Raw genomic sequence first — 22,818 nt, 5'->3', positions numbered from 1 at the left:
ATCGAGAGTGTGATTTGCGCGTCACGACGCAGGACGCGACGCCGCGAGTGCGAGTGCGGTCGTTAAAATGGACCTGCCGGGTGCGACGTTGCGTCGCGGGCACGCGACTCGCCGACAAGTAGCAATAACCGTTACCGAAGCGACGTATTCCCGCAACGAGCACAGCGTCGCGACGCCGCCGCCGCGCGGGTACGCGTGTCGTTGTTAATCAAACCGACGACGACGTCGCGGTACCTTCCTGCGCTCGGAAGTTGGCCGCGGATATTCGCACCACCGCGCGCCGAAGACACCCAGAGATACCGTGCGAATATTCGTCTCATCGAAGTGATCACTCCGGCTTTCATCACATTACAAATGCGACGCGACGAGTGGAGTGCTCCGGTATCCTTCCCGGCCGTCGGGAATCCCGGATTGGAGTAACCTGGAGTAACATACGCGTTCCCGTCGCCCCGGGAGGCCGGGAATTCGCAGAGTCCCGGAATCGAGTCGCGGAGGCGAGAAGACGTCGCGAGTGAAAAACGATCGCGGTTGGAACGATCTCGGTGCGTGCCCCGGAATCGTGTCGTCGAAGGCTCAACCCCCGTCGCGTCGGTCCCCGCGAGTGCGTCGGATGCGTGAGAAAGTGCAGCTGCAGCAGCAGGGCGCCGGGAGGAGAGGTTAGGCGAGGCCGACACCCACCGAGCGAGTCGATCAGCTGTTCCGCGGCGCCGACATCATCGTCGTTTCGGACGCAGGTACGTGCCAGTTTTCACTTTCCTCGCCCTGTCGCTCTATCTTGCGTTTCTTTCGGTATATTTTTGATCGAGATCGCCGCGTCGGCAGACAGGTGTCTGGCGCCCCGAAATCGGTCAGCGTTTCGGGGTATCTTCGAATACCATCGTCCGGAATGGATTTTGGCCTCATCCATAGCGGCAATCAATCTAGAATGTTTTAGGGCTCCCTTTGTAGATGCGCGTCAACGATAATGTCAATAGAATGCTGATAGGAAGCAAAGAGTATGCAATCGATCGGGCGATGGCAAAAGCGGCGTTCTCCAATATTATCGAATATTGCGTCGCGAATTCGCTCATGTACAGAGACATCGAGAATTGAGACAGTGAGAATTATATATATTTCCAAAATAATTTATTTGATTTTGGATTGCTCGATGCACAGTTTTTGTGAATCCCTTTCCCACAACGACTCGAATAAACGCTTAAATATCTCAGGATGTCGGAAAACTAAATTATACGCTGGTTTGCTTACAGTCTTTGATGTACATACGACGTTCGGTAACGAGCGTTGAGTGAATTTTATTTGATGCATGAGGAAATAATTGAAGGATACTGAAAAATATTTAAATCCCCCTGAAGAAGCGGCAAATGTCATTATTTATTATCGTATATATTAAAAATTCAGCATAGTTGATATTCCTGGATGCACCTGGCTCGAGCGAGTCGACGTTCTGCTCCACTTTTTCGGTACAGCCCGAGCTCAGGGCTGCCTTAACTACTGGGCTTGATTAGGGCGCTTCTGACAAGGAGTCCTTCCTTGTAATTTATTTCACTAGGATGCAACCGTCGCGCTTTCCTTTCACTTGAAAATATTATAGAATTGTCGATTGCAAAAAGTGCAGTCGTCGTCTGCTTACGTCAGTACGATTGGGAAAATCAATAACCTCGCAATAGAAAACAAATATACGCTGATTGATACATTATTAATACACGGTGTCTTAAAAAGTCTAAGACAAACTTATTTGATCTCCGGAGCAAAGTTTCATTACGATTTCAGAAATTTTTATTAGTTTCAGCTTTAAATATTTGATTTAAGATGTTTCTATTGCGGCAGAATAAAATCGTTTATTTATATGTCTATATTTATATCAAATAGAAATTGTTATTTAGATTAATTAATTCTCCTCTCTTATTCTTTCTATTAGATCTATTTAAAATAAAAGTGTGCGTTGTTTATTATCTTTATTAACGATAAACAGCGAATTTGCAAATATATCATCGCAAGTATAGTATTATTGCTAATAATGCGAAAATACAATCAGAAAATGCAGGAACACGGAGCTTCCGCCGCGCAAAGAATATTGATGAGATTGCTATTGAAGAAACAGTAGCCTAAATGACAATAGCGTCGTGTTATGAAACGTTTCTTCCTTTCCCTCATTAATTTGCGTCGCGTGTCGCATATAAGAACCTTTCAAACGTAACCCTCACTTTGTTTAGAACGCTCGGAATGTGGGAAGGGATGCACAGGTGGCCGCTCTTTTTACGATGTTGAAACGCGACGGGGGAGGGTGCGAAGTTGCAAGGTCAAGTCGCACATACGGAGCACTCGTAATTTCTGTGTTATAGCATTTTAACTGCACGCAGTAAACGTTGAATTGCAGAAAAAGTGTACGTATTAAATTTCGGTTCGATTAAATTTCTTTTTATAAAGGTAAAAGATTCCAGGTCAGAGTATTGTCGAATCGTCTTCCGTCAATTCTTCTATAATCTATTAAGGCTGATAAATTTCGTTGGATTGCTAAATTATGAGAGAGCAGCGAGTGACTAAGCTGGCTCTTTAACGTTTAACGTTCGTCACGTAACGTGTTCCCACACGTCGCAGTAATGTTAGACCACTTTCTAGTGCGTTAAAATTTTTGTCGACCCGATCTCTCACCGTCGTCGCATCAAATGCTAATGACGCAAAAAGTCTCCGCTTTCACAGTGTTTCCCCGAACAATACCATTAGATGGTGAAATCACCATGCCAGGCGACGTAACGGTGTATTGCAGCGACGAGCAGTTGACGTTTTTACCACAATTACACATTGTTGCGGAAACAATCGACAAATTACGTCTGTCATGTGCTTGCGATTTTTTTTTCCTCGGCGACTTACGTAACGCGGTTGACCCTTAACTCGTTCGAGAACACGGGCACCGGAAGTGATTCGTTAAAAGCGTACCTTTATAAAGTTGCTTGCATATTAAATATTATTGCGCTAATGCAATAAATATAAGTAAACGAATTGTTGTATATGATTAAGAGGCTTATTCTGTAAACGTTAACGACATCATTACGTGCTATAGATATAATATGCTGTAGAAAAGCTGTGCAAAGCACATAACGATATCGTTAACGTTTGCAGAATAGGTCTCTAAAGTATTTTTATCCGTTTCAGACATTTCTCACAAAGTATATCATTTCCGGTGCTGCATTATCGCTTTTATTTCTGAATTTTTCTTGTTAATAAGAAACGTAGAAACAATGTAGAATTAATGGCTAATCGTGCGTTTTTGCGAAACTAATTAAATGACAAATCGCATAACGTGCAACTACGTCTCGCAGACCGACGTAATGCGACACTACGGTCTGTTTGAACGAAATCTCGCACGCAATGTTACGTAAGTCGGGTTCAGGAACTAAACCGAGAAATGAATACGAATAATCGGTCTACGCGAGAGTAAAACGAAGAGCAATTTATAATACCGCCTGCTGTATCGAACAAATAGAGCAGTCGCGTAATTTTTCTTGTCGTATGCAGTCGATGGGTTTGACGTTGCAAGACGTAACGCACGCGTTCCATATTACGCCTGAATATTGTACAAAGTGTCCCAGTTTTGTTCGAACTAAAGATTCTTTGACATATTTTGTATTGATTTCCATGCGGCGAGAGTATATCGCCTGTCGCAATTACACGTTCGTTCTATACTCAATTCAGACTTTCTCCGAAAGGACCGTTGCGAAATCACTCGATTTACGTCGGCGAGTCGAAGGTCTTTGACAGACAGTACTGAAGAAACGTCGTATTTCGAGTTACAACTCTGTTTACCGTCGAATTTATTTCGCAGGTGCCGAACGTTATATCGGTCGTTGCATAAAACGAGATTTCCCGATATCGCATTTCTTCGATATAATCCCGAGGGAAATAATTTATCTCGCGCCTTACCGTTTTTCTCTTTTCTCTGACATTTTTGCAATCGGTTTCACCTAGACGCGCTCGTTGGAATTCCGGGGCAATTAGGCAACGTCTCGAGAAGGCTTCATAAATGGATACATATTCTTAACTCGACATAAATATACAAAGAACATCACGCGATACGTGTATCAAAAAATCAACAACACTTTTGTGTTGATTTAAAGATTATTTAATAGATTTCAATCAGTATCTTTTTTAGATACAAGTTTATCAAAGTTAATTCGTATAACAACTTTAGCTGCCATTAAGAAAGCCAGTTAATTTCTTTGATAAGATCATCGTTTTATTTAAAAATTCAATGAGGATAGTTATTGTTATCCTAGATCATTAAATTAACCATTCGCCATACTATTTCTTTGTGCCTTTTTTTACATTAGTGGCTCTCTAATTACTATATTTAATCGATAAAACTTATTTCTGGCAAAGTGAAATTTATTTTAAGTTCTTATCAGGAGAGGGAGATGAAAATAGAAAAAAAAAGAGACCGAGAGAGTTATCTCCGCCAAGATCGCATCTCGCGAAAGAAACTTATCGCAGACTGTTTTTCGCGTTTGACGGACACACGCGTGTGCCACGTATGCAACGAGAGATAAGGCAATCAAGCATGTAACGAGTCGCACATGTCGCGTGCTCATCACGCGAACAGCATTATGGGGCTGCTTAGGCTGCTACCGCAACTGTGCCGCGTTTGCGAATAGGGGAACGCGGAACAAAGCGCTCGTTGCTGGGAATATACTACTCGAGTCAGGAGCGGATTAAGTCGAAAAGGAATTTGGCGAAGGGCCATAATTTGATTGCAGCTTTCCGACTTTCGACGATCTCAGCGACTAAATCTCGAATTAAATTTTGCGTTGCGAAATGAATTCCGCGTGACGTTAAGAGTGAAAAATTAGAGTTTGTCATCTAATTTTTCAAGCGTAATTTACATTCCGGCAATATTTTAGTCCGCAGCTGTTTCTAAAATCCTATTAATATACCAACTTTTAAGCGATAATTTTTTTTTTATTTTAATTATATTTAATATTCTTCTGTTTTGAAAGGTTTAAAGAAAGATATACTGCATAATATTATAGCCCGTTATTAATTTCATCAATTGAAGGCTAGATTAGATGATGGACGCCCTATTACTAGCAATTTTGAAGTTGGACATGCATACAACGTGAATCATGGCTACTTTTATTATTTAAAATAATTCTTCAAAAATATCATTAAATATTTATTATATAGTCTTGAATAACACGAATAAAATATTATTAATATAGGCTCTCTGAAGCCATATTTTAATATGTTTTATCTGCAATAAAATTGTAAAATTTATTTCATGCTCCAAAGCTAAGTGACTCATGTTGCATACTCAAATGTATATATATATGGCTTTGTTTGGCGAAAAAAAGAAAACCGCAAAGAGACTACCAGGGCCATCGAGATTTCCTTCGATGCGGCCCTGACACTCTCTCTGGGATTGCCTCTCGCATCGTCTCGTAAGCGGGACCTAGGTCCTCTCGGAAGTTCCTTTTGTACGATGTCGAGCAACAATGGCAATCGCGATGAATTAATGCCTTTTTACCGCCACTTATCGTACTATCGGCAATCGTTTCTGCGATATCACGCTGTTGCTCCGCGATCCCAATCGTTCTGATTACAGCCCGCGCGCGAAGTGCAAGCCGAGAACAATAGCAATAATAACGCGGCAATTTAAAGCACAGTTACTTGCATACCTGATTTATGATTCGATGAAAGGTAATCTGCCGTTATCTGCGGCAGGCAGAATTACCGTAACAGAATTTCTATTCGACCTAATTTTTTACTTATAGAATGATTAATGTTGAAAATTAGGAAGTTGTGCGGAGTATATAGGAGAAGTACACGATACACATCTGAAATCTAATTAAATTATTAATGAGAATTTAGTTCGTTTACTCCATTGACAGCTTTCTCCGTCCATTAATTCTTCTGAGACACTTAATAAATTTACGACTTGTTAATTTTAAATGACGCGTGCCTCCTAATCGCGACTCGATACGAACGGCCCCGAATTACGGTCGGGGCATGAATCATTCCTCACCCTCCCCTGCCTATTTTGCGAGCGAGCAGATGGTGACAGACGTGTCCAGTCATTTGGCGTACCTCTCGGCCATTGGCGACCGCGCGATCGCGAATCGGTATAATGGAAGGTTGACGCAAACGCGCGCACGTCCAATTTCCACGTTCCGCGTTCTCCGACGGATTCTCCCCTCGTTTCGTTTCCCCCGTAACGACCCTCAGCATTCCGAGCGCAGTCTAACCCTCCTTCGGGGACTCCAGGGATGCGTACGTCAATGCGAGGCAGTTTAGCCTCTTCCTTCTTCCTACCCGGTGTAGCGACGGTGTACCGATACTTCCGCGAGACAGAAGCTCGAAAGAACAAAGTAAGTACGTTTTAATGCGATTAATTTAGTATCTCATCAAGGTAGTTTATTAATCTTTGAAGAATTTATCGCTTTAATTATCACAACGCTCATTTAATTGACACGTGTTAAATACTGTTCATTGAATGTTTCTTCATTTTATTGTTGATGGCCTGTTACAAAATTTGATTTAAATTAATTATATTACTATAATTAATATCTACTGATTAAAAAAATTATTAATTGGAAAAAATATATACATTTTACTTTGATTAATCGCGGATTATTTCATAAAACGTTAATTAGTGAAATTATATATAATTAAATTCAATAATTAATGAAGTCTTTTTTTTATTTCGGCTTTTTTCTCTCCTGAACGCATGCAGGAGGGGTGTAAGCGGCCCATCTCCCGTGGTGCCTATATCTAGAAAGCCATTACTATATCGCCGACGCCGCGACGTCTGGCAATCGTTCTCTGTTTCGTTTCGTACTTTCCTCTTTTTCTTTCTGTCTCTCGCTTACTTGTACCTTCCATTCTGTTTATCGCATTCCTACCGATATCTCGCCAATATCCAGCTAATTTAGTCGGCGAACCACGCGAGAATTTTTTTTCTAACGCGAAGTAACAGAGCGTTGAAATTGAATCATGAGTCATCGAATCGAATGTACGAATGTACTTTTTATGTTGCGAGTAAACGGTAATCGCTTGCTTTTTGCCCCGAACGAAATGAAACATGAAATATAGAATAGCCGAAAAAAATAACTCGGAGATGCTTCATTAACATTAATCGAAAAACCGGCGTCCGGGCGAATCTTTAATTAAAAATTAATTAACTACGCCTTGGCAATTACACGCGGTCATTTGCGGAATTAAAGCGAACGGATAAGTGCGTCGGAGGTTAATTCGCGTAGCGAAAATGTTAACCGGTTATCCAAGCGGAACCTTATAATACGGAATCGTGAAAGATACTCGGAATTAAAATATTCTTAGCACTCTATTGACATTTTCACGCGCGGGGTTTTCTCTCGCAACCGCATGACATTTCTCGGAAGCGGTAAATGGCTTTCTCGGCCAGACCATTTCGATTTGATGAGATTATTTTAACAGACTGACTAACAGTTTTGCCTCGTGCCTTCTCATCGCGTATCTGCTTATTTAAGAAATAATTAAATTGTTTAGAGGAAAGGATGTTCGATTTTAAACATCACAATTTCAGTGAATTTTATTATATTTGCAACATGGTATTTTTTTAATCACATAAACCATACTTAATAGTATATAATGGATACAAAATGTTCTTTACGCAATATCAATAAAATATCTTTTACACGAGTAAATAATACGCAAACAAAAGTATTATCATGTTATAAAGTCACTCGTGCTTTGTTATAAAGAAATATGATTAACTTTTACATGAAAAGCTGGCAAGACGAACGGAAATCCATCTATTATTCAATGTTTGTACTATATCCTACGCGCATTGTGCACACGACTGCGACACGGAATCTATTTTGAAATTGATGGAAACCTACGGCTTCTTAATTCTTTCTTAACATCCGCTTAAATTATTGATTTCAAGCTCAGTCGGGTTCACCCCACAGACGCGTTATTCTGCCGATGAGAAGCGAAGTGCACGAAGTGCCACTTGACGAACTGCAATAATAGCTGCATACAATAAGATATTCTGCGAACAATGCAATTGAAAATAAAAACGTGAAAGAATAACAGAAAAGACGTATAAGCGATACGTATAGTTTTACGAACACAGAAAGGAGAAAGAGAAAGGATGACGAAGAAGAGGCGGAGAGAACGGAGTAACATCGCATTTTTATGCTAAGATGTTGCGGAGTAACGTTTATCTTACTGATCCTAAATAGTAGCTTTCGTTACGCAAATATTTTTGCATTTGGCGCCCGCAATAATATTTACTTCGGCCGACAATAATCCTTCGATTTCACGTGATAGTCCCCGCACGCCGGTCGGCCATAAAATAATTCGCTCTGGCACGCCGCGTTCGAGTTACACGGAAATTAACGACGTAAAGCTCGTAAGGAAACCCGAGGATCGTTATAACTTACGCTCGGAATCGCGTCTCTAAATTGCGCCAGCGCATTGCGCAACTGTACGCCGCGCATTAGATATGATTACACTTTTTCTTCCCCCTTAACGCAAGAACCGAGGCAGGAACAGTGCCAAATGCGGCAAATAATCAAGTTATTTTAACCCGATATGAGCGGACTAATAAGAGACTATGCGGCATTTGATACAATCATATTCCGTCGAATCCATTTCTTTCGTGATCCCTCCGGAATTCTCAGAAATTGCCTCTGGGCAATTACCAGCTGTTGAATAAAAATCGTATCGTCGAAATGAGATCTCGTTCCTGATTTCCGAAAAAATTACTTCTCCGAAAACGCGATCGTGTGTTATGCCACCGAAACGCCAGATGTTTCGCTGCCGACCAACGACGTAGTCGGCCCGGGTTATTCGGGTCACCCGGTATATGGGTCGACCCGGTTGCAGTTTGGTGGGCTTCCAGGACGTCGTCTAGACAACGTCCTGAGGAATCACGGTGGAAAAGCGAGCTTTTCCCGGCGGGCGTGTACTCTCGAATTATTACTTAGAACTTCGAGAATAAAATCATTTTCAATCTCCTACATAATTTCAATTTGTTTTTTATATACGAATTTTATATAATACTGATGATATGTTGGAAGTAGAATAATTAATTTTATCTTGTGCATAAACGAATTAAGCAATATTAATTCGAGAATGTATAGAACCCCCCTTTATTTAGCAATTAAAACTTGAAAATCTTTACTTAAAAATTGGAACGATTTTTTGATTGGATGGATCGAAAATACACAGCAATCCTTACGTAACTTTGCAGAAAATTCAATACTTTATATTTTTCTTGCTGAATATAAGTCAAGATGGTTAGATATTGGCTAAAAATAATATACAGTCAGCAAGTACAGGACAATTTTTTCCAGCTGTAGTTTTAGATTAAATAATAATATTCTTTCTGCTAGCTTATAAGTCATGCATGATACGTTTGCAAATTTTAACTTTTATTGTATTAATAATTTCGAAATCTTATATTGATAGATAGATTTAATTGATTGTTTGCAGAGGGTTGCAGAAAAACTGTAAACTGAATACTGTGATATCGTTTGGAAATAATTTTATTCGAGGAATTCTTAATAAGTGACAATGAAATTTAACGTCGCGTCGCAAGTCAATCGCTTTCTTACCGCTCGACAATGGCGGTGTTGAAATAAGGGTACGATTCCCCTAGGAATAATCTGTTCTGTAAATTTATAAATTTTTTAATGCTCTTATCAAGTAAATTTTGACAATAGCCGACAGTTATGTATGAAACATTAGAAAATACAGAGATTTCTCGTTTCTGAAGCCTCAAGAGAGAACCTGAAGATTGCACAAGGGGGTGACGATGGTTCTCTCTCGATGTCAACCTGTAGACGGCCTTGGGGTTGTACAGACGCGCAGACGCGATATCGATTTCTCGCACGAATGCCGCGTGCGCGTGAGCAAAGGAGAGCCGACTGGCCCCCATCATCCCGGATCCACGATTGTTTCCCGGTGGTGTCCTGTCACCACACCATTCTCTCAGCAGCTTCCGCGTAGGGAACGTAGCTGCGAGAAAGACGTTAGTCGAGGATGCAGTCATGAGAGAGAAAGACCTGTCGACTTAGGTTCGCTCGACTAGCTACGATTATTGCAAACACTTTGATCGTTGAAATTGAGTCATTCGATATCTGTAACTTTTAAATGTTCATAGTGCAGTTAATTTGCGCGCTGAATTTGCAGAATAAATTGGAATTACAGTTCTTTATATTCGAGAAACAAAGAAATACAAACTAAAAATTAACTCTTTCATGAATTTCACTTTTAGAATGAATATAACCGAATTCATTGATATCTTTATCGAAGAACAAATTTGAAAACAATACCATGAATGAAGCTCGTCGAATATCGATTGCGAGTTTTTAAAGGAATTCTCTCCGAACAATTGTCTTTGTTTCCGAATAGAATTTCGCTAAGCTCTTTTCGTTCAGAGAGATCGTGACTTATTAAACGTTCGCTCGTCGACGTTTAACCCGCTAATGGCCGATAATCCTATAATTCAATTATTTCTCACGTCCCTGAAGAAAAATGCCGACAAACGTTATGTGCATTTGGTGTCAGAGAAGACTTATAAGAGACGTACACGCGCTAAAGCTATACAAGTGAAAAAATGTCATGGTTATTGAACATAATGTAGGACATATGGACAGCTTCTCGGTTAACAGAGATAGAAAGCATTATAGTGTAGAGTAAAACGTTATTGCGATTGTAAACTGGAGAACTGAATAACAACACACAACGTTAAATCAAGTAAATTTGATTATTTTTGACATTTTCGATAAAGAATTTTCTTCGGGATAGGATACAAGTAAATAATCTTACGAATAAATAATTATTATAACATTTTTATTACGTGTAAAGTTATATATTTATTTTGATATTAGGAAAAAATGCTATTAGTTCATAATTATCACATAGATATAAATTAAAGCGTTCGTATATTAGTTGATGCTCAATAATTCAGAACTTAAAATTCTTTTAACACTCTTCTTTTATTAGTGAATTTACATATCTTTTCAATTAAATTTACACATTACTCAGAAATCTACATTTTGTATTATATTTAAGAAATTATCACCCTGACAAACAATACAATTTCGTATTCTCGAATCGCATAACGAACTCTTTCATCGCTTTTATTTCAACGATAGAATTTCTTTTGTGAACGGGCTCGTGATTGTGTAATGTGTGGTTTGCGACGCAGGTGCGGGTGATTTGGATTTATGTTTCCTTCCTGGGCTAATATCCGGGCAACTTTGTTCGCGCACGATAGCCGTACATACGTGCCGCACCTGATTGTCGCGAGGGTTGGGCATAGGTTTTGAGGAACGGCGTGACAATGAAACCCGATCTGATAGTCTCGATCGGCAGCTTCACGGGCCACTGAGTCCGCGACAATGCCAGAGGGCCCGGCGGCGACGAAGGGCGGAAGGGGAACGAAGGGCCTGGAGCGTGAGTGTTGTTTCGTTAACTGCTTGAAATTCAACGCGACCTGCCCATCCTGTATGTAGTGTATGCCATGCGAATACATTCTGCTTCTTTCTCTTTCCCTCGCTTTTTTATCAGGAATATTTTTTTAATCGAGTTTAAATCACGTGCATTTACAAACTTTTGTAAACACATTTTTAAGATTATTAAGAGAATTTATAAATCTATAATCTATAATTTTTGAAATAATTTATAAACTCGACTGCACATCTTTGAACTCATAAACAACCTTATATATTTTAACGCTCCTATTTTAATAACTTCTTTCACATTTGACGAGTAATAATATATTTGAAGATATTAACGACGCAACACACATAAAAGTTGGATATAAATCACATATGTAAGGAGCATCGCGTAAAGAATTATTGTATTTTAAAAATGAAAATAGGTCGAAAAGATCCCGAATAGAACAGCAAGATTAATGGTAGGTTTAATGATACGGATTTAGGAGGACGGATTTTGCTCGGAAAAATATGTTTTCGAAGATTTTATTACGGAACGTTGCTCGGAACGTAATCATCTCCAGTTTTATTCTCATCGACTTTTTCTCTTTCTTCTCTCTTGCGTAAACGCGTACTTTAACCCTCTTCCGGGGTTCCTTCCCTATGTCTCGTTGCATTTTTCGTTTTCATTCCTCTCTATTTTCGATCACCGAGGATTCGAAGACTTATGGCGAGGCTTACATGCTCTTAGCGTTTATCGCACGATATTTCTGTCGGACATCGGCTTTCGGATCGCAAAAAAGACACGCTAGCCTGTCAGCGAACTCGCGGAGGAGGCGTCTGATGGAAATATCGTGCAATGACTGTCAGGTGCAGAAGCAGTGCAACGAGGAATTCGAAGAGGCTTGCGCGAGGTGACGAAGAAAACGAAAGCGAGGGAGGAAATTCGTGCGGGTTGTCATCTCGCCAGCGGGAAAGCTATAATGAGAGGGAAAACGTTTTACAGCGTACGATTTATGAAAGTTGTTCAAAATTCTGATATATTTTTGGAAAAAAAGTACCGATATGAAGGCGCGAATTTTTTTTTTAGGATATCTTGTCAGTAAGATCGGAGTTAATATAGAATCTTGAATGAGATTCTGATTCAAGAGTTCAGTTTTTAAGATTTAATTAAAATATTCAAATATTGTAAAGAAAAGAAAATCTCTACTAGCAACTCTCTACTAAGGAAATGTCAACCAAAAAATATATCTGAGAATTCTATACAACTCTCTCTCTGTAGACGCAACATGAACGCGATCATCCATCATCCACTGGCACGTTCTAATTCTGGCAACTGACCTAACTCACTGACGATATTTGCGCGCGTGCGAGTTATAGCTGTTTCGTGAGAGGATTTGAGTTTTTTTGGCATTGCATACCGAAGGCTCGAAATGTGAAAGGATTGAAGCAACGACATTTTATCGCGAGTACGTGGAATGTATCAAATCCTCATTATTAGTATATTACATTGTTTGACTTAAGTATACTAATACGAGATCCAAGAAAGTACATTTTTTTTACTTTTAAAGATTGTGGTCGATACCTATATATATATATATATATATATATATATATATATATATATATTATTAATTTATCTTTTATTAGTTTATTGATAAGTATTAGTCAAATCTGTATTATAATGTTTTATGAAATTGGTTTAAATAATTGAATTTTGAATTGGATTTTAAATTGAAAGCTCGCTCAATAATATATCAATCATTCACTATTATCGAACTTGTTCTACTAACTCTTGTCGTCTCCAGAAAGCACTCACTTTCATGCCTCGTCACTTTAAACTTTATGGAGCACGAATGTTTGCCTTTAACCTTTTCTAAGTTTCTCTTTCCGGTTTATGTGTCTACAAGGTATTCGAGATTCCTCACGTTTGTTATTCTTTACGAATATCTGATCAATGTAAAATCGATTTTATACCATTGTACACGTTAATTAAATTTTGCGTTCGAACGAAACAATGCCACGATGCGTCGGACAAATTTTATTTGTGGTTTTTTATTTTTCATGTTTTTTTTATTATTTTATTTTAAAATAAGCGGTCACAGAGATAAGCACAACTGAGTCTTAAGTTTTATCTAAAATAAAAGTATTTAAAAAAATTAAATAGACGTATTAAAAAATTTTATTTCTTTTTAGCCGTTATTTTATTGTTTTTTGTCAGTCTTGGAACAAACAAATTTTAAAAAAAACTTTACTCAAGTACAAAATACGCGAATAAAAAAATTAATGTCTATTATATGCGGTACAATTCCATTCATTTTCGCGTTGCCATAATTTTTTCCACGTTAGTGGAATTATTCGTATTGCACTGATTTTCAGCGGCTTGTTTGAAATTTGTCAGAAATTTTCACCCTAGAAACATCGACCAGCTCTGCTGCTCGCGCACGCTATTCGGAGTATAGTTGGCACGCTCTATAACGTATACGTGTACATAGTAATGTGGAGTTTCGCGAATGTAAATTAAACAGCATGGAACGTAAAGTAAGCCCGGACGTAGTGCGGATGTACGGAATAAATGATTGGCCGACCTTTGCAAAGTCGAGGTTATATCAGTATAACACTCTTCGCACACGAAACTGGCAATTGTAGAAACGACGACGCGTTGCGGTATCGACCTCCATCTCCGTTTCCCGCCGATTCACTGCAGACGAAAATGATCAGTCATCTCAGATCATCTTCTCGCTTCCAGAGAAAATATGATTTTATGCAGACTGTCAATTACGGCTACAAAACCTGTTCGAAGGAAAGGATGCACTTGAAATGACAAAAATATCAATTTTTTATTTTTTTAGGAAAGCGTAGATTGTTTCTAAAATAATTTTTCGATATATTAGTGTTTAAGAAAAGGAACATATATTCACGATCTAAATAAATAAAAGCGAATGATTAAGAAATGAGAAAAGAATTTTCTTTAAATTTTTGTTTACTTTGTTACTTGGCAGCGCACTCTCTACTTGTATAGTTTTAATCTAAAATAAAAAAAGAAAAAGATGATAAATTATTACAAGCGAATGTGAAATTGCGACACCAAGTAGCATCAAAACTTTTAAAGTACTCTCCGGTAAAATCTTGTTTTTTTAATCTTTCTGTACTTTTTCTTGGGAAGTACTAAACCAATTTAAAAAAATTTTTTTAAATATCTTTAGAAATTGAAGAGAAAGAATGGATTATGAGATCTGATCGTTTGGTTTGTTTAAAAGATTATAATTTTATCAAAAGTTACGAGCAATTAAAGTTGCAAAAAGCGTTGAAAAAACTTTTAAATCAATTAAAATTCAGAAAGAGCTTATTTAAAAACCGGGTTTAACGCAGGCTTAAAACTTTTAGCGTGAAAACGCAAGGATGCCGGTAGTAGCAACGCAGTCTGTGCGTTCAGAAAATTGTCTTGGTACGCTGACCCAGTGCGGCATATGTACGCCGCTGGATCGAAATAACTCTCTCTGGCTAGCTTCCTAGAACTACCGAAATTCTACTCGCTAAGCCACGCGTCTGTACTGTCTCTATTAGCGCGGCTAAAATGGATAAAACCGGAAGCGGCCCGCGGAGTCTCCGAGAATCGCTAAAGAGTTAAGGATAGGCTGGGAATGCGAAAAGATACAAAAGTTTCATTCGATAATATTATTTATCAAATTTACTATTATGTGTATTGCGTATATATAGATTATGGTAAAGAATTCGAAAAGAATATTACAAGAATGATCGATATATTATGAACAGAAAATTAAAAAGCGGCATTTGCGCAATCAGCAGAGAAACAAGAAGTTAAGTATTTCCGTTCAACGGCTCCCCAGAGCGAAAAGCGCGCCTTCGCTCGTGAAAAATCGTGTTCCCGTTTCTGTTCCGTGGCATTTACAGCTCTAACGATAACTTTATTCGATTATCGTATCGTTGCACTTAACCCGTCCAATTCCGCCAATTGACTCGACACACCCACGCTCCTTCTCCCGTTCCGGGGCTCTCGCGGGCAGACTGTTTGCGTCGTCGCGACGCTTTATCCGCATTCCGAATCACCGGGTCACTCGAAACGCATCTCCCGGGAACTAGCCCCTCGGAAACTTTGCAAACTGGCGCACTGAGAGAACTTGCAAGCGGGATTACGTAAATATCATCGCTGCATACTTAAAAAGGTCTTAAATTTCACCAAGTTTCAAACGTGGAGTAATTTGAAAGTCAAAAGTTATTTTTTTTAACAATATAATAAAATTAATAAATAATACTTATTATTATATTATGTTGCATTATATTGTCACTATAATATCTGTCATTAAGTTTGACTGGTGTGTTTAATAATATCTTGAGTTAAAGAAATATTGAATTTTGTTTTTTCTTTCTTGATAAGTAGAATATTTTGACTTATACTCTGTATATCGAGAACTATATGAGGGTGTTCATGTACCCAGCGGCACTAAACGGAAGCAGTCGGCCGTGGGAAAAAGAGGGTCCCGCGGCTGATTGAAGGTCAGCGACGACGTCGTCGCGTGCAAGATTAGCGTATTGGGTTATGTCACATGTGTATACGATTATATACACACAGGAACACCACTACACATACAGATACGCTATCGTGGTCTAAATATATGTTTCATCAAACTTACATCATGACAAGAATATTATCATGCGTACCTAATAATATACAATTATCATGCGTAATAATATACAATTAATCATATATACATTGTAAGATAAAGACTCTGTCAAAGAACCTAATTAGAATACATATACACACGGCGCTGCTTGGATGCTTTCTTATTTTAATTCTTACATTGCGCAAAACTCTCTCATTCTCATTGTCTCACGAATCAATCTTGCGCGAGATAATGATCAATGTTTCTGAACATTTCCCCACAGCCTAAAGCAGCCAGTCAACTTTATAGCCGAGTCTGTAAAAATGCAAACTGCTCCTTCGTTGCAACTTGAACGTTTGCGAAACGCGTGTGTGACAGATTCGTCCCGTTTGATGATGTTGCATATATCGATCATGTCGTTGACAATTGGCCAAATAGTCGACCGAGTTGCGACGCGAGTCCTTTGAAATAATCAGCCTCGTTTCATCGCGCCACTTTTATCTCCGCGAGCATGATCGAAATGATTTCTTTATTTTTGTTATTTTAACAGGCATTGCGGTAATTCTTCGCAAATAATATCATAGCAATTATCTCAGAAAGTTGAAGTAAAATTTGAAGTATTTAATTCTGCCACGAACATTTTATTTACTTTTAAAGTGAGTTTAATTTCATTCGAACTACATTGGCTAACCGTTATCGAGAATCTAAACGAGTTCCGAACATTCAAGTCTTACCCAACATTGCCAGCAAATCCGAGAACACGCGGCCTGAGGCGAGATTCTTTGGCTAACTTTGTCGGAAGCCAATGTAAACGGGTCAGAGACAGTTAACAATGTTAGGATGCGCTCAGAGCGCCGAGCACGTCACTTACTAAACTTACGTTAGATCTTGGTACTAACACATTTGCTTCGCAATAATAGTAGTAGCTAAACACTACGTTTTTAAAAGTCTGTTCTCGATACTGTTCGCGGAAAGTTCTAGCATACAACAATTATCTATTCTTAAATTATCCATTTAATTTTTTTTTTACCGCGTAAGTTCTCTTCCACGAAATATTTTCTGTCATCATTTTCTCTCACAACACCGGAACCCTTTGCCAATTTGAAGTCGATGATCGTGCAAGGTGGACGACCGCGTAATAGTCAGTCGGAGAAATTTCAATACCACGACGTCATACGTATGCAGAACCTAACTCGTCGGACTCGGAAATTGTTAACCTCCACGGTGGCACTGTCATTATCGTTCCGCCCGTTATTACGGTGATCGTGGTAAACGCGGCATCGTGCGAGAACGCGAAACATTTTTATCCGACGGTAAATAACGGACAAGATTCTTACATTGCCAATCGATCGATCGAACTTTAAATTGAAGCATTTTTATTATGTACGAAAAGAGATGTTATTTGAATTGACATGAATTGTAAAAATTAGTGTTAAGCTTTAAACAGCATAAATAAATCATAATATTATGTTCAATTTTATTATTTTATTTTTTAAAATCTGTTTTCCTCTTTTTATTTTCTATTGTTTTTTTATTCTTAGCATTCATATAAGGGATAATGATATAAGGGATAAAGAGCTAGAAATTAGAAGATTTTTATATATCTCATGATTTGTGTATTCATTATGGATCATCTTCATACAAACCATACAACCTTTTTCTGTAAGTTTTGCATTATTTTATGACTTATTTTATAGATGCATTTAAATCTTCAACAAAGGATGTTTCAACCAAATTTTAACCCTTATTTACCGAAACATTTAATTTAATGCCCAACATTAAAAAGATGTTGAATGCATTCACTGAATGTTAAGTAAAGAAGAATATCGATTCAAAATATATTGAAGAATTTCTAATCGCGGGCGCGTCCCGAGAGAGACGTATTTATGCCGCGTACATAAATCAAGGCGGGCTAAATATAGCGCTTTGATCGGTAACGTGCTAATTACCGGGGAGCCGGGAGTTCTCTTAACTCCGACCGACGGTGTCCAATAAATTCGAAAACGAGATAAACGAAAGAAGGAGTTCCGTGAATCCCTTCCGTTTATCTTCCTCTCGTCGCTTTGATCGCCGTGAAATGACTTTATCTCGTTATGGCGCGAGCTAGTCGCACCAGAAACTCACTGATCTCTCGCGCGAAATTGCAGCGATGCGCAGAACCCGCGCATCGTTGCACTCCCGATTCAAGCGGTCCGTAGAGATACGAACGATTTAAGCCAGACGAAACGCACTCGTGATGCGGCTGCTGCTCGTCGATAAAACGTCCAGCCACGGTCGCTGACCCGGGCTTATTAATCCTTTGACGCACACTTTGGGGGTCCCCTCTGTTTAATTCTCTTATCGCGGTTTTAATGTTAAAGATCACAACTCGCAGAGACTTTCAATTTGAAAGGTTAGACACGATTTAATTATGTCTCTTGCCCGCATATAATTTTCTTACTAAATACTTTTATTTCTTAACTTTGTTGCTTAATCCCATCTTTATTGCAACTCTTTGATACTTGAAGTCGTGATTATTAACCCACAAATTGAAATTCCGTGAGCAATAAATTGCGTTTTCGAACTTACCAATAAAATATTTTTATTTACTTGTATTTCACCTAACTGTTAATTGCAATCTTCAGTTGCTATCATTACCTGAGGAATATAACACCATTTAAAATATCCGTTACAGCGCGTTTGGAATGCGTTACTCTGCACAAAGACCATTAATAAACAGTGGAATTGCTTACTCTTCAAAACGTTACTGGCAGCATATCTTTTTATAACGATCCTGCCAGGTTAATCCTTGCCATTAACAAGACGCGTTTCACCGGTTCTCATTAACGAGATACGGTAGTCTAATCGTTGACTCGTTAAGTCTGCTCGATTTAGCGTACATCCTAATCTTTAGAAAATCCGACAGGCCGCGCAGCTGACCACAGCGAGGGGTGAAATCGGATATCTGCCGATTATGCGACAATTCGTCTCATGTTTAATGAAAAATGATACATTTGATACATAGAGTGTCGTAAAATAATTTGCGGAACTTGCTAAAGCATAGCGATAAATGATGAGTATCAATGTTCGAAACTAAATTTCGTGGATATTGAGAAGATAAATTTTATATGAATAAAAAATGAATAATAACTAGGTTGCATAATTTATATCGAGATGATTTGTATTAATCTCTGATGTACATGAAAACCCTCTAGGATAAATAAAAACTTGTATTTTTATTTATTTTATTTATTATATATTATCTTTCTTATGAATGCTTAATATAAAAATTATAGGAAATAAAAAAAGATATACGAATAGGATTAAAAATAATTATATTTTTATACATTTTCGTAATATCCTAAAAATATACTAAAATATTATTGTCGTGATTATGTTGTTATAATTTTATTGAAATAAAATTCAATTTAAATTTTAATGCATACTTATATAGTATACCTACAGTCATAAAATAATGCGAAACGATTGGAAAAGATGGAAACGATGAAAAAATTGTATTTGTATCAAGATGAGTAATCTATAAATGCATATAAACCATGGGATAAATAAAAATCTTAATTTTTAACTTTTTATTGTTATAGTTCTTATATGAATGCTACGAATAAATCTCTATCTCTCTCTTTCTTTCTCGACAATTTAAGCCTTAAGCTTTCCCGCAGAGTTCTTGCGTGACAGTAAGAATCACCCTGTATGCATGTTATGCATGTAATCTTAGTGTCGTCTGAAGGCAACGCAGTTATGAGCGAGATAGTAGCTCGTATTACGGTCCGCTAATACTACAGTTACGTTAATGTTCGCGACAGAAGGAAGCCGAAGAGATGCGGAAGATGCGGGATCAAGGAGAGCTCGTTACGACGTTCTTCTCGTCTTTTGTATAATATGAACTTCCTCGTCCGCTGGGAGTGAAGCGGATTATTGTATTATCGCAATTAATCGGTCTACCGGTTTTCTGTCCTCCGCAAGATAAACCTAAAGTAGAGGATATCTGAATATACTGAATAAATCATTTCTTCCTCCACCTTTCTTCACTTTAAATTCCAACAGAATTTGAGTCCAGCGTAAGAAATTGATGTTTTTTGATTTGCGAATATTAGATTATATTCTTATCTCATGTGTTCGATAAATTCTTGTTCTATTATTATTTTGTTTCCATTGCACTAATATCAAATAGAATCACAGTGCAACTAGGATACATGAATATGAAGATCTATAAATGTGTATATCTTATTATGTCTCCACAAATTTCGCGACGTTATAAAGTTTGCGCATCTCTGAAATTCGGGATTCATGAATCATGCGATATCGGACGCACGCATTTCTCGCAGTCGGGAGATCCAGATGACTGGAGCATTTATGCTCGTGATCTTTATCGGCGGATCTATAAATCCGAGAAGTGTAGCGCCGGCGCGCCACTCTGCGATGTGAATTCGCGGGACAACGGCGTTGTTAAAGTCAATTTCCGAGCTTCCGCCACCGACGCGCAGTGGTGCTTGTGTGAATAAAAGCAGAATCTCTCTTTCTTTCTTTTTCTCTCTTTAAAAACATATCTATGAGAAATAACGAGACACATCTGTATATACAGTTTCGAATAGCGAGTTAATGAGAAGTCGTGGGTAAAAAATCTCACTTTAGAATAGCTAATTATCTTAATCGTTTTATTGCTTCAAATAGCGCTTGACGAGGCTAGATGAGGCAAGTCCCCGAATGCCCCGTCATAAAGCTTACTCCTTCACGAAGCACCACCGCGCGATGCTCTGCTCTATTAACGGCGACGAGGAAGACGCCGAATAACGGTATCGTTTGCGCGCGCGAGTTCCGGTTACGATCTTCGAGAGCCGGAGGCTCCTCAGGAGTCCGTGCTTCACTCTCCGGCAGGAAGTCACGCCGCCGGAAATCGTGTCGCAAAGTAACGTTACCGAGTCGTGCCGGAAATTTACGGCCGGAGAACGAGCGAAGTAGCTAGCGAAGTAGCAGAGGACAGACGGACGGGACATAATTGAGGATTATTTCGTTCTACTTCTTAATCATCTAAGTATGCACCTAAGAAACGCCGCCTCACCTCTCTGAACGTTATTAAAGTCTACCTGTGAGAAAATTCTTCTCGACGTTACTGGGTTTAATTAAATCGGATTGCCGTTTGGATGAGAGAAATTAATCGGTGGCAACTTTTATGCACGTTATTTCTGCTTCGCTGACTCTTTCCTTCGAATATGACTTGCACAGTTTATAAATTGCATCTCTCTCGTAACTTTATTTGACGCGTTAAATATTTTACAATATGTCTATATTAAATTTCTGTAAATTTAAGTAAAATCCGCGTGAAATTATTAAGTTGTTGCACGAAATCGAGAATCCAATTTCTATCTTCCATTTGCGGCAAAGCTGAATCTTGTCAGAATTCGTTAACTTTCGACATCTTTCTGACTTTTATCGGGAAAAGCTCGACTACATATTTATCACACGTTGCCGACGTCTAACGCAAATCTCGTAAACTACTTTGCATAACGAAATTTCGCGAGTATTTTCTCGGACAGCGAGCGAGAGCTAACGAGCACCGACAGCGGGACGACTCCGTTGTAATTATCGCGGATTAGATTAGATACTAAGATAATTGAATCGCGGAGGCCGTCGATAACACAACGCTCTCTCTAACTCTGAGATCCCTATATAGCAGTAAACGTCAGTTTTCTCGACGACTGGACCGGCAATGAAAGTCGAACGGGCTAGCCGGCCCTTCCTACGCGGCGCAACGGCTTTTATACTGATCGACTATTCCTGGACTCGGGTCGACTCGTGAATCAACTTTGTGGCTGAAAATATAATATATGTACGCGCGCTCGAGCGGAAGTTGCGTTCATAGGTGCTCCGACGTGCATAGGTGTCTGAAGAATAGTGATATTTCATCGAGACAAGTTAGGGTTCTAAGAAACACGTATAGATAAAATTTATGGATTTTTACATTTTACAGTTTGGTTTATGTCTTTGATAAATCTAGATCAACGAGCGATGATTAAAAAATCTGCGCACAAAGGCGTCGTATATTCAAACATTTTTGTTTATTCCTGAAATTGAAAAATTTTTAATTTTACACAGATAAAATTCTCTCTGATTTTCCTTTTTGGTCGATTGTCGATTGACTCAGCCGAAGGGCGGGGACGGAAGGAAAGGTTGAGAAATCGCGCAATCAGATGTTGACGTCACCGCGATGACCTCATCCCACGTTTGCAGTGCACGTGTCGTGAAATCGCGTTCGTGAGTAGAAACATAATCGTTGTAGAAGCGGCGAGTTTTAACCCTCGCCAGCGATTTCACTTACCCAGCACGGGAACAGTCCCGCGGTGTCTTCGTTCGAGTGCAACGACACTCGAGCAATAATATCGAAGGATAGTTTCGCGTGATTATAAGGATGCACTAAAGAAATTGGCAAGATCTTGAAGTTTACGTCGATAATCGCGTGATATTCGCGATACTCTCTCTCTCTACTCGATAAAAATACATGACCTGACGAGCATCTGGGCGGCGCGGTAAACATTCGAGTAAACGTTTCTCGTCGAGCAAGATGGTAGTCGATGATGTCATTCGCCGATCGTTTTGTACGCGCACAGCCTCTTGTATTCGTCGTAACTATAGTCGTCCTGAAAAGTTGCGTCACTTTGCCACCGTAAAACACTAAATTCCCACGATAGTAAACTCTTGTCGCTCGCGAAGTTTATCTCTCATCGTGTCTAAAATATTAATAAGATTCGTGGTATAAACTTTTTACTATAAATTTA

At 38.9% G+C, this 22,818-nt stretch overlaps 1 protein-coding gene across 4 annotated transcripts in view; it reads left to right on the top strand.

Annotated features, from left to right (window-relative positions):
- Positions 1-516: 516 nt before the first annotated feature.
- Positions 517-22,818, top strand: part of LOC139821302 (uncharacterized) — a 64,503-nt gene continuing 42,201 nt past the window's right edge. For 2 of the 4 annotated variants that reach the window (XM_071792254.1, XM_071792257.1), the window contains exon 1: positions 668-734. The gene's annotated coding sequence lies outside the window, so the exon portion shown is untranslated. Of the gene's footprint in view, positions 735-22,818 lie in introns of all 4 variants that reach the window. The other 2 variants (XM_071792260.1, XM_071792255.1) reach the window with 2 other exon arrangements.

The sequence above is a fragment of the Temnothorax longispinosus genome, chromosome 11 (assembly GCF_030848805.1).
Source record: "Temnothorax longispinosus isolate EJ_2023e chromosome 11, Tlon_JGU_v1, whole genome shotgun sequence".
Classification (NCBI taxonomy): domain Eukaryota; kingdom Metazoa; phylum Arthropoda; class Insecta; order Hymenoptera; family Formicidae; genus Temnothorax; species Temnothorax longispinosus.
Note: the sequence above shows the minus strand (reverse complement) of the source record. Positions and strands in the feature narration are given on the sequence as shown.